Source organism: Ursus maritimus, unplaced genomic scaffold (genome assembly GCF_017311325.1).
Source record: "Ursus maritimus isolate PB19 unplaced genomic scaffold, ASM1731132v1 scaffold_4, whole genome shotgun sequence".
In the NCBI taxonomy this organism is placed as follows: Eukaryota; Metazoa; Chordata; class Mammalia; order Carnivora; family Ursidae; genus Ursus; species Ursus maritimus.
The window spans coordinates 77,466,476-77,480,082 of record NW_024426552.1 but is presented as its reverse complement, the minus strand read 5'-3'; the positions used below and the strand labels follow the sequence as shown (position 1 = coordinate 77,480,082).

Here is a 13,607-nt window from a genome sequence, read left to right as displayed (position 1 = left end):
TGATCGAAATTTCTCAATATTTTATAAGTGTTTTAACAGATACATATATTATTTCATTCTTGAATGTGAAATCCATTGCATATATATTCACTGCATCAAATTCCTTATATCCTTAAAACTCATTACATACTCATTTGTTTTTGTGACTCAATATATTGAAGATTGATAGAAATATGTTGTTTCCCATTGTGATTGTTTTGACAATTTTATTTTATATATTTTAATATTTATATTACTTAGAATAAAAATACTCATGGATGGTATGTTTTCTAATGGATTATATCATCCAGCCACAGTTAATGTACCATTCTCCCTTGTCTAATATTAATATTGCTCTCCTTTCTGTTTTTGGTTTGCATTTTCCTGGTATATTTATACTCTTTCCTTTTTTTCTCTCCTTTCTGTCCCACTTTGTTTTAAACAGCATATATTTAGAATTGGTTTTTGCCCGATCTATGTCTCTTTGTCTTTTAATAGAAACAATTAAGCCATTCACACTTAATGTGATAACATGTTTGACCTCACTTCTATCGTCTTATTTTATACTTTCTTTTTTTATGTTCCCTTGCTATTTTCTTTATTAGTTTTTAATCTTGGCCATACTATTTCAAATCTTTCTCCTAATTTTGAAGTTAAATAAGGCATTTCTAGTCTCATACTCATCTACTCTTTTTTTAAAAAATGTATTTAGTATTCAATGTCTCTCAGCACAAAATGAGAGCTTTAGTACTTCAAGCCTTTTTGGTTTTCTGGAGTTATCCGACTTTTTAGGCCCAGATTATCATCATTAAATTTCTTATCTATCTTTTTAACTAAGAATTATTTTTGACAGTTGCATTGTTTCATAACCATATTAATGAAGTTTAAACATTAAATCTGCTCTGCTGATTTCATTGTTCACCTATCTTTTATATCACATCATCTCTATCCCCCAATTTTAATACTCATTAATTTCCCTGTTGATCAGAATATTTTGAATACTTTTTCCACTAAAGGATTTTGGTGGTGTACTTTCTGTGTACTTCTTTTGTCTGGCAATATATATTTTTTTCCCTTGCTTAGTACTGAATACAGTTCTGGGTCACAATTTTATTACCTCAAAACTCTATAGCCATAAATCAACTTCCTTCTGACACTTAGTGCTACAAAATGCCTGACACATTCTTATTAAAAATACTGTTTTTTTCCTGATTGCACACCAATAGATTCTTTTAAATCTTATAAATTAGCGACTTCCACCAGAATATATCTTTAATTTTCCCTGATACACAATATTTTGAATTGAAATCATAAAAATATTTCTTTATATTTTTTATAATTCATCTTCCATTTTCTCTTAAAAATTCTGTATTTTAATATTTAATGTTTAATTATAGCTTCCATTTTTTTCCCTCATTAGTTTTGTTTCTTTTTTTTTAAAGATTATTTCTTTAGAGGGAGAGAGAGTATGTGTGAGCGGGGGAGAGGGAGAGGGAGAGAAGCAGACTCCCTACTGAGCAGGGAGCCCAACTCCAGTCCGATCCCAGGACCTGGAGCCAAACCCAAGAGTCAGTTGCTTAACCGACTGAGCCACCCAGGCATCCCTTTTGATTTGTTTCTTTATGTGTTTTCTATCAAAACTGTGAGAATTTACACTCTTCTTTAGTCTTCTGTGTTGTTCTAATGTCTGTGCTTCCATTACATGATTTTAATTCTGCAGAATATTTTTCATTTTCCTAATCTCAGATTGCCTCCTTCTGATAGTTCCTGTTACATTCTTTTGAATCTCTGTAAATAGAACTTGGAATTTTTTTTAAAGTTTTCTTTTTTTTTCAATAGGGAGAAATTAGTTTTATGTTCTTAGCTGTCTCCCTTCTTCTGAAAATACTGTTTTCGTGAGCTTTGACCATGTGTTGACTAGGAGTGAGTCCCATGGCCCATCACCATGTGTGTTGGCCAAGGTGTGTCTGAGGAGGCTCTAACATGATTGAGATGCTGAGGTGGTGTTTCCCATCACCAACCTGCCTAGCACTGCTATAGTCCCCTGCCATATATATGTATGTATATGTATACACACACACACATGCACACAGTATTCATATATAACATATATATGCAACATATATATAAAATATATTGAGATATATATTATAATGTTCTATATATACTTTTTTTAGTGGTGGTAAAATATACATAATATATAATTTATGTTTATTTATGGTGGTAAAATATACATAACATAAAATTTACCACTTAACCATTTTTAAGTATACAGTTCAGTGGCATTAAGTACATTTACATTTTTATGCAACTACCACCACCATCCATTCACAGAGCTTTTTTCATCTTACAAAGCTGAAACTCTGTACTACTACATGATAACACCTCATTCTCCCCTTCCCCAGTCCCTGGAAACCACCTTTCTACTTTCGGTCTCTATGGAGTTTGACTATACTAAATACATCCTTGAGTGGAACCATACAGTATTAGTCCTTTTGTGACTGGTTTATTTCACGTAGCAAAATGTCATCAAGGTTCATCCATGTTGTAGCATGCATCAGAATTTCATTCCTTTAAAAGGCTGAGTAAAACTCCATTGTAGGTATATACAAGATTTTGTTTATCCCTTTGTTCACTGATAAACACATGGTTGTTTCCACCTTTTGGCTATTGTGAATAATGCTGCTACATATTTAGGTGTATGAATATCTCTTCATGTCCTTGCTTTAGATTCTTTTGGGTATATATCCAGAAGAGGAATTGATGGCTTATATGGTATTCCTATTTTTAATTTTTTGAGGAATCACCATACTGTTTTCCATAGTGGTTGTACCATTTTACATTCTCACCAACAGTGCACAAGGGTTCCACCTTCTCACATCCTCATCATTTGTTTTTTTCTTTCTTTCTTTTTTTTCACAATTGCTATCCTAATGGATATGAAATAGTATCTCATTGTGGTTTTGATTTGCATTTCCCTAATGATTAGTGTTGTTGAGCATCTTTTCATGTACTTATTGGCCATTTGTGCATCTTCTTTGGAGAAATGTTTTTCAAATCTTTTGCCCATTCTTAAATTGGATTGTTTGGTTTTTTTGTTGTTGAGTTTGGTGAGTTCTCTATATATTCTGAATATCAACCCACTTTTAGATACATAGTTTGCAAACAATTTTCTCCCATTTTTGTACCCCTGTCACTTTACCCTTAGAGATGTTAGTGAAATTCTTCTAGGAATTCCTTCCTTTTCATCTGCAGGCCAATTTTTCCTTCCACTCTGGTGACTTATGGTTGAGCTTTCCCTTGATTTGCTCTCATGTATACTCTTCATCATGGATTGTTGTCAAAATTTCTGACATGTAGATTACATTGGTATCCTTTTCTGGCTGTCAGTACTATAATAAATATCCTCAAATATTTATATATTAATCTGATCATTTCAACAAAAAATTACAGGAGTAGGTATGAGTTAAATGTGTATTCTTCATTTCCAATTTTTAACACAGTATTTCTTAAAGGTGGCATTCCTACACCAGAATCACCCTGAGTGCTGGTGGAAAATGCTGCTTCTGGGCCACCACTGCACACCTCTGAATCAGAATCTCTGATGGGAAAGTCTCCAGGTGAAAATCAAAATTCAAGAACTGCTAGATTGAGCGCTGCCTAGTTAGCACTTGGAAGAGAAAGCAATGATTCCCTGGAACTAACCGAGGTTCATTCAGAAGTCATAGCAGGTGATTCTTAGGTCTTTTTGACAGGTATATCAGTTATGTAACTCAGAGACAGGATATTTAACAAAGCTTCCCAGGAGCCTTGCAGGCATGAGGCAGAAATAACTGTTGAATGCAAAGACAGGGATAATGTGCAGACAAGATCATGACCGGAGAGCAATGTCCAGTGTAGGTTCTGACACGCTAAAGTGGGTTTTTAGAGAAAACGTGCCGCACTCAGGAGATTTACCAGAGAAGCTAAGGAATTAAAAACCTTGTAGAGGAATCACTGAGGGAACTTCTTGCTTAGCAGTGGTTCTTAACTCTGTTGAACCCTGGTGCCACCTGAGGATCCTAAAAAAAAAAAACAAAAAAAAAAACTCAGGCCCAGGCCCTGACCCCAGACCAATTCATTTAGCATCTCAAGGAGTGGAACCCAGAACTGATAGTTCGGCAGTGCTCTCCAGGTGATTTTCATGTTCAACCAGCATTGAGAACCACTGGTCTAGAGAAGGGGACCTTGATTACAAATTTGTGAAGCTCAAATGTGGAAGAGGAAATTCATCTGGCCGAAGTGACACTGAAGGTCTGAGTCAGCAAATGGCTCCTGGCACAGCTGGCCTACAAAGCCCGGACGCTCACTGCAGTGAGAAATGCCCTTCCCTTGTTGAAGAGGCACGGATCTCCTTGACATCTTTCAGATACTGGCAATACATATATCAAGATAAATGAAAGTCAGCTCCCATGATCTCATCAGCTCTTGTGGTTTCACCTATCACTTAGAGTGATGATTCCCTAATCTGGGTTTCTAGCCACAGAGCTCATCTATCAACCACATCTCCACCTGGATCTCGCACTGACACTTCAAATGTAACATGTCCCGAAACTGACTCCTTATTTAACCCTATTCTGTTCCTTGGTTCTCATGGTCAATGGAACCACTAGCCTTCCAGGCACACGAAGTGGAAGCCTGGGAGCTAACTTGGTTCATCTGCCTCCCTCACTACACTCACATCCACTTAATTACAAGTTCTTTCCTGATTCTGTCCTTCCCTCTGTACCACCTTGTTCAGTCCACATATTACCTAAATTCCCATGGAAGCCCCCAATGGGCAGTCCTGCTTCTTGTCTCCTCCCTTCACAACACTGCAGCTGGAAGGATTGCTCTAATGTTAAAATCTGGCCATGTCAGTTCCCACTTAAAATTTCCCAGTGACCCTCCACTGTCTACCAGAAAAGATCCACATTCTTTTGACAGACAAGACCCTCCTGCCCACATTTCCAGGCTTACCTCCCATCACTTCTCGAATCACAGTTTCTGCTCCAGCAACACTGAACTGGAGACAAGAACTGCCTCTGTGCCTTTGCTTACACTGTTCCCTCTATTACCCACACTCAGAATGTATTACCCGCATTCACTTCTTCACTTCTACCCATTCTTCAAATTTCAGCTGAAGTTTATCTACTCCAGACAGTAATGCCTGACCTCCTTGGTCTAATACCTTCCTAGGCTGGCAAGGTGACTCTCCTCCAAATCTCATCTGAAGATAATGCTACATGATATCTATTTCTGTCTCTGTCCCACACACCTCCTGGAAACGCAGTGGGCCCTATCCCCAGAAATTACTCCTATGCCTAGCACAGAGGGGATGTTCAGTATATATTTTCTGATTTAATGTTAGCCAAATGATTGGGTGAATTTCCTCATGAATTTATTTGCCATGTTTTACATGATTTACAGATTAGGAACAGTGGAAGCTTTGGAGCAAAGAGGGAATTTCCCAACCATAGGAACAGATAACTACTGGCTTCCTAATGGTTGGACAAGATCACTTTGTGATCAGCCAAAGGCTGGTGGGCATCCATGCATGAGAAAAAGGAGGGGACCGACTTCAAAAGTGGGTGTCCTGGTGTAGGATTCTGGGGATCATGGACATACTTGTTGATGAGACTCTGCGTTGAGAAGAGTGGGAAACTGGATGAGAACACCCACCCCACTTTCCATGGACCTCAAGGATTCTGGAAGGAATCGTCCGGCCTTCTCAGAGACTGAAACAGCTTTCTCTAGCTCCATTTTACTGAAAGGCAGGGACACTGAGGCAGCTAGTAAAGGGCTGTGGGCCACTGTCCCAGAGCAGAGAAGTGGAGAAATACAGCAACGAATGAAAACATTTGGGCCAAACATTTCAAGCATTCAGCATCTAAGGGTCAAAGTGGCCTTGCTGACCTCTGGCTACTTGGAACTTTCACATCAGATTAGCCACCAGGGAAGTGAAAACTCAGTTTCTGTGTGGACGAAACACTGTTTGTGTCTGAAGTGAGGAGAGAACTCTTCATACAGACCACCCAGAAGAGTGTGGTGGGCCCAAATGGCCAGCTGGGCAGGTGGATCTGGGGTTTGTCAGCAGCTACGTACCCCTGAGTTTTACCTGTCATCCTTTGTCTTGCCGTAACAGACTCTTCTAAACGCCACGGCCTCTGCTTTGGTGAAATGACTCTACTGAAAAAAGGCTGGGGAAGCCTGTGCTGTCTCACAATCGTGACTGGAATCAGGAGAGCTCATGAATATGAGCACCCTGTTATCTTCTAAGTGTGGCGCACATGCAAAGGACGGTTACTATTTCGTGATTTTTATTAACTAAAAAAATCTTTTCTTACTTGACCCTTCTCTCTCTGTGCCCCTGTCCTACCTTGAAGACCTTTTGGCTCCATTTCCCACTTGGAAAATGAGAGCCCTTAAGCTCTCTTACTTTCTCCTTTTAAATCACAATGCCGAGAAAGAATCTTGAATTTTTACTGAGGCATCAGTGACTTCAGAGGTCAATTCTAAGAGGATAGTGGACATTTCTATAAAAAAACAAAGGCTGTGCTTCTTCAGAAATGAAGAGGAAGAGATGGAGTCATGCCCTGGAGAAGTGTGGGAGACCTCAGTTCCTATCGGGGATGTGGGACCCCATGCAGGACACTTCCTCTTTAGATGGAGAAGGATTCCTCGCTTTAAGACAAAGGCCTGGGGTCAGGTATCCTCTAGGCTCCTTCCCTGATTTCATTTTCTATGATGCTAGAGACTCTTAGATCTGCCTCAAACTAATCCAAGTCTTTTGGCCTAGTTGAATAACATCCCAGGGTGCTAAGACAACACGCAACTGATATCACTGCACCACTCTCCTTAATCTGTTCAAAATCATAGAGTAAGTGAGCCACTACCACCACCACCATCACCACTGCCAACCACCATCATCCCCACCACTATCAGCACTACAGACACCAGCATCTCCAGGGCAAAGACAGTTCTATTTTTTTTAATAGGAAAAATATATGAAAATTTCTTAACTTGAGGGGCTGATGTTAATCCCAGAGAACAATCTGGAATAGGATGTGAAATGAGATTTTAGGACTGAAGTTGTGATCTCTAAAACCAACAAGGGTTAACTGAAAGTAGCTTATGTCAAACTAGCAAAATAACTTTGACAACATAATTGGCAGGCAGATAGGGAAATACCAGTGATAAAGAGTATCTGGACTTTATCAAAACCTTAGATAAGAGTCCTTTGATAATTTTTTGAAAAAGATGAAATATGGGCTGGGTAATAGTATAAAAAGTTGAATAAATTTTCTGAAAGAGTGCTGTTTACTTAATGAATTAACATCTCTCTTTAGGGAGCAAATAGTGACGTGCCTCAGAATCCTGTAATGTTCATCATTTTTATCGATGACTTAGTTGAAGAGGTCATGCTCATCCGATTGGGGGATGACAGGAAGCCAGCTGGAAGGGACAGTACATACACTGGATAACAGAATCAAAGCTAGAAATATTTGGGCAAGTTGGCAGGAAAGACTAACTGAACAAGATGAAATGAGTAATAAACGCAAGGGCTCTAAAATAAAAAATGAAAAATAAAAAAAAAAGGCAAGGGCTCTATATTCAGGTCCCAGGTAGCATCTGTACCAGCACGGGGGTGTGCGGCAGGTGATACGGTTCAAGAAGAAGTTTAAGAGTTGGTTTGTTTCAGTTGGTACAAAGCTCAACAGGTATTACTGGTATAGATTCCCAGTTCAACCTTACAAAGTTTCAACAGAAATATGAAATGTAAAATGAAAGAGGTAATAATCTCTATTTGGGACTAATTCAGCGTCCCTTGAAATTTTGTATTTTGTTCTTTAAGAACAAAGGGAAAACTGAAGCAAGAATGACAATGACAGTGAAGACACTGAAGCCAACGACGTATGAGGCAGGGTGGAGGAGAGCAAAGGGCACTGCCTACGGAGGCAGGAGCCGGGTTGTGCCATGAACTGGCTGTGAGACCCTAGCCAAGCCAGTGTTTCCCTCGGAGCTGGTGACAGGCCTTCCTGAGGAGAAGCATGGGTGGTGGTGGTTGGCTGGCGGGTCTGTTCTCCTCAGTCTTGGCCCTCTGGTCAGACCACACTATGGGTGGGTTCCTTTCTCCCTTGTCACTCATCCAGGAACAAGGCCTCTGGAGCCCCCGGCAAAATTTTGCACTTTCGAAATGCCATTAACATTCGCAAATTATACTAATTATTTTCCTCGGGAAGCCTTCAAAAATACCCTTTCTTTGGCTCCCTGGGAAGTCAAGCTGATGGCAGTTCACATCTACAATACCACACATGACACTTACTGAGGCAGGCAAGAAAAAGGCCTAAGAGAACAGGCTCTGAAATCACAGGACTCGGAGTTAAAACACAGTCTCTCCTACCAGCTTCATGAGCACTTACTTAGACTTCCTGAGACTCAGTTTTCCTGTCTGTACAACAGGGCTAATACCAGGCTCAGAGTGATGTGGAGATTAAGTAAGACAACGTGTATACCAAATATAGCACCATGGGGAGCACAAAGTAGGGGCCCAATAAATAGTATCCCTAATATTACTACTCCATTTACTACCACCATCCCTCCCCTTTCTTTCTCCCCACTCCCACCCTCCTCCAGGCCAGGTACTGTGTTGGTTGCGGGGACTATGGTGGCTTCACATCCCCTGCCCCCGCCAAGCTCACAATCCAACCAGCACTGTCCAGATCAACTTTCTGCCGCGATGGAAATGTTCTACATGTGCGTATTGTCTAATGTGGTCGCCAGAAGCCGTGTGTGGCATTTAAGCACTACAAATATGACTGATGTGACTGAAGAATGGAACTTAAAGTTTTATTTAATTTTAATGAGTTAAATGAATATGGAAATAGTCCCATGTGGACATAGCACAGCTCTAGATACTTTCCTGGTACACTTCTGAGGCTGCCACAGTTTATTTAGTCTAAGCACATAAATATACATGAAAGAGAAATGCACAAAAGCCCCCAGGACACTACCTGGAAAATTCTCTTGTTTGTTCATTCACCACATTTAATTGTCTGTGGTGCATAAGTTCTATCTCAGGTGCTGCAGGTATGGTGAGAGCTGTACCTTCAATGAGCTCACAGTTTAGTGGGGGCTATGCAGAGAAGTGATTTCACCATAGTGAGGGAAGTGTATGCACAGGTGCTGTGGGTGAAGCAGAGAGAGGTCTCTAACCCAGAGGAGCAGTGTGGGGGCGGGGGGGGGCGCTTCCCAGAAGGATGGTTTAAGATCTAAATGGAGTCTTGAATAAACAGATTTCAGAGAGGGGACTCAATGAATATTTATTCAAATAGGTTGCATTCCAGGGCTATGAGACCCAGTGCTGGTGGCAGAGGTGGCTATGGGGCAAACATTGTCTTAGGGTAAACTCAGAGCCTAGGGCTAATTTCTTGTCTTTAAACATTTCCCCTTTGTGTCTTCTCGTATTGCTTAATTTCGTTTCTCTTCTGCAACCATATCTTCTTCACCCGGGGGCATTTTTTTGGGGGGGGGGATGATGTATATAGCCTTTTTTTGGTATTGCTTTATTAGTAGTCACTAACCATAACTGATTTGGTCGGGAGTAGGGAGGCAGATGAACTCTGTTACATATAAGGTGACATCAATTCCCACTGTGGTTTTGTTGTGGAATTCTTTTCCTTGGTATAAACAAAAGGCTCTGTGAATATGGCCAGTACGTGAAGAAGCTATTATGGATTGGTTGGACTGGCTGAATCTGGCTGTGACGGTGATGCACTTTAATAGGAATAAGGGTTATTCCAATTACTTACACAGAGAAGTGGGATCTTGGGCACATTTGTATATTTTACACAATGTTTGATTTGCCCAAGCTAATATGTGACATCTAGGCAGAGAATTCTGCAACTGACAGCCGCTCACATAAGAGCAGGTATGGCTCCATACTGTATGGTTTCTGTAATCACAGGTATGTGTAGAAAGCTACATAATATGAGTGATTCCTTCTCGGGAGAGGCCAAGGGGATGCTCGGGTGCTGTGGTTTGGGCACATGAGGCCTTGGTCTATTTGAGTCTTTAGAGGTCATCTGCTTTGACTGTGGCAGAGTGGCCTCCTGATGGATGGAAGTGTAAATTGATGTAGCTTTTTCAAAAAGCAGCTTGTCCTATACATCAGGAGTCTTGAAACATGCATGCCCTTTGGCCCAGTGACTCTGCTTCTGGGAATCTATCCAAAGAAAGTATTTGGAAATGTATGCAGCAGGGATGTTGTGCAGTTATTTGTAGTTGCTAAATGACTAATAGTGTAATAATACACAGCCGTGAAAATGGTGTTCGTGGAGGACTTTTGCTACAACACTAACTGAGGGGACAAGGAGGGCAGAGAAGCAATAGTTACAGAGGCTAGGCAACCACTCAGGACTCAGTCTGGGTGTAAATCCTGGGTCTGGCACCTACTAGGTGTGTGGCATGGGCAAGTCCCCTGAACTCTCTGGGGTTGGTTATAATACTTGCCTCAGAGAGGCTTCTGAGGATTAAATGACACAACGAATATAAAATGCTTAGCACCTAAAACATACATTTAGTAGATAATAAATGTAGGCTCACTATAGGTTATAGGATTTCAAGGCAAAAAATGGATAGAAAAGAAATATGCCAATATAGTAACAGTGTGGAAATTGGGTGGTGGAACTGTGGGAGGTTTGATTCTTTACACACTTTCCAACTTCCCCAATTTTTTTTCATTCAACACGAACCACTTTTACACTAAAAAGGTACATGTAATGATGTAAGACAGTAAGATTTTTTTTTGAAGAATTTTATCACAGCTCTCCCTTCCTCTTCCAAAGCAGGAGCTGGGGGCAGCCTCCTCCCCCAGGGATCAGCAGGAGAGGGAAGAGCTACTGCTTTGTGGGTTCTTCCCCTGCTAGGGCCTCAGAGTGCACAGCTGGGACCTCTGGATGCCACCTGTTGAAAGTGCTCTGTGGAGAGTGGTTGGGGGGAGCCGCAACTGGTGTCCTTAGTGGTTTCTCCAGTCTCTGAGAGCCTAGATTCCCAGATGCTCTGATATTTATCATTTTCTTCCCATGTCTTGACTGATCTGAACCAAAAACTGAACTAAAAGTGTAAGGTGGGAAAGACTCAGCACCCCTCCCGGAAAAATACCTGAGAGAACGCTGGCAGTGCTACACATCCACGTAACACACACACACACACACACACACACACACACACACACACACACACACGTTAAGGGTGACTGGCGAAGAGAAGACTTAGACCAGGGGTACAACAGGGAAGTTAGCTTAGTTGCACCTGCTTTATTTAATGGGTATAATTTATATTCAGAACGGAATCTCTGGCAAATACAGCCCTTTTTAACGCGTCAAGCGGCGAAGTCCCTTCCCCCGTTAATTAGGACGTATTTCTGGAATGAGAGGATCATAAACCACAAAGGTAGGGGTGTATGCGTGCATGCGTGTATGTACGTGACCAAACTGTGATGACAACTGCCCTTACGGATCCAATGTCCTTCACTGACAACGAGGGTGCCCTGTGCTCCAGCAAGTGGCTCTCTCGGGGCTGTATTTTACACAAAGCACCCCAGGCACCGGAATCACGGATTCATTCTCCCCACTGGAACCTGACGGCCAGTTCCCAGCCCTGTGTCCTGACCGCTGCCCCTCACGAGTGACTACCCGCGGTCCACACCTCCAGACCCGAGGTGCGTACCCCCAGATCCCGAAACGAAAGAACGACAAGCAGCGCGGCCGGGCCCTCCCGGGACGGCGAGGTCATCGTATGCTAATACAGCCGGAGGAGCGGGTCGGGCCGCGCCTGCCCGCGAGCGCGTCGGCGGGTTCTCAGCTCTCCCGCGCGCCACTGCGGCGCAGCCACAGATCACCGCGCGCTGCCGCAGACCCTCGGCGGCGGGGAGGGGGAGTCGTGCCCGCCACTCTGAGTTCCGCAGCTGGATCGCTCACAGCTGGCGACGCCTCCTCGCTCCCGTCCCAGGCTTTCCACTGCAGTGATGGCGGGGGCGGGGGCGGCGCGGCAGAGTCACCTGTAGGGCTTTCCGGAACTCCGCCGCCCCCTCCGCAAATTCTAGTCCACCCACCCGGAGGAAGAAAACGTCAAATGTGCAGGGTGAGGTGGACTAGTGGAGTTTTGGAAAGCCCCACAGGTGATACTAGATGCGCGCCCTTCAAGACACACACACGGACACACATGTTGGGACTCGGTCACTAAACAGGTCAGCGTTATATTCTCTCCGGTCCCTCCTCTCCCTTTCTAGCTTGTATTTGTCAAGGTGTCTGTGTTCTCTTCAGCCTCCCTTCAAGCTCCCCTGGCCCAGCGGCTTTGCGGACTGTCCCAAAGTCCTGGAATCCCGCGGGACGGTCAGAGGCTTTGGCGGCCAGACGTTAGGAAAAGTGTCCCCGCTCCTCACCGCCCTTGGGCACCCTGGCGCGCGAACCGGCTACCAAGAAAGCAAGGTACGTCTAGAAGGGAGAAATCTAGCCGGTGGCTGGAGCCAAGTGCCCGGAGCAAGGTTACCTCCCGCCCGCACACCTTTGGGGTGTGGAAGATCTGCCCAGTCGAAGAGCGAGCCGATGCCCCACCCGTGCCGCTCCCGCGTCCTCAGCCTTCCAGCGGGGCATTTCCTCCCGCAGGGGCTTTGCGGCAGGTGGCAGCGCAAGGGTGGGCGCAGTGGCCTCGCCCGCGGCTCCCTTGCCTGGCCGCGCGGCTGGCTCCCGCTCTGCCCTCGTTTTTCCAAGTTGCGGCCGCCCGCGCCCGCGCGCCTGAGCCCCCTCCGCTGCGCCGGCGGCCGTCTTACCTCACCATGCAACACTTGGTTGCGCGGTTCCCCGGGGCGCTCCTTCCTCGGGGCTTATTCCCTTACTTGGGAGGAAAGAGGAACCGAGAGACAGAAGGGGGACCGAGGCTGTGGTCTGGGCGCCTTCCCGCCAGCGCAGCCCTCTCAAGGAGGGGGGCAGCCCAAGACGGCGCCGCGGAGCTGGCGCGGCCCTGGTGGGGCTAGGCAGAGCCGGGGTCCTGCGCCTGCCCGCGTATCCGCGGCTCCTAAGCAGTGCGTCCCGGCTGCCCGCTACTACGGCACTGCGGCGCCCCGCCCCTAGCCGCTTGGCGAGTCCGCCTGCCACTCTCCCGCGGAGCCCTGCCCCCGGGCGCAGAGCCCGCCCCGCACCCCCGCGCGCGCGCACACACGCGCCACACACAAACACGCGCGCGCGCGTTCCGCACACGCGTGAATGCGGATCAGCTAGCTGCGACCCCGCGTCCCTCCCGTACAACTTGGGCACGGGCGCCGCGCAGTTCGGGCACTTCTCTCTGATAGAGCTTCGGTCCGGGAGGAGGAGTCAGAGGCTTAGGGATTCGGCGAGCATGCAACAGCGGTGGGCTCCGAAGGGCGACGGAGGCCCGCTGACTCCGGAGACGGAGGACAACTGCTTGACAAGCCAAACCGAATACCCACTGGGCATTTCCACATCTCAACCAAAGTCTAGGCTGCCTGAATATCCCGACCAAATCGGAGAAAAAAATGCAAATTAAAAATCAACAAGTTTTCTCCGTTTCTTGGGAACTCAGTGTCTCTA

General features: G+C 44.6%; 1 protein-coding gene across 2 annotated transcripts in view; it reads right to left on the bottom strand.

Annotated features, from left to right (window-relative positions):
• Positions 1 to 13,171, bottom strand: part of DGKG (diacylglycerol kinase gamma) — a 191,326-nt gene extending 178,155 nt beyond the window's left edge. For both annotated transcript variants that reach the window (XM_040621478.1, XM_040621479.1), the window contains exon 1: positions 12,830 to 13,171. The gene's annotated coding sequence lies outside the window, so the exon portion shown is untranslated. The remainder of the gene's footprint in view (positions 1 to 12,829) is intronic.
• Positions 13,172 to 13,607: the final 436 nt, after the last annotated feature.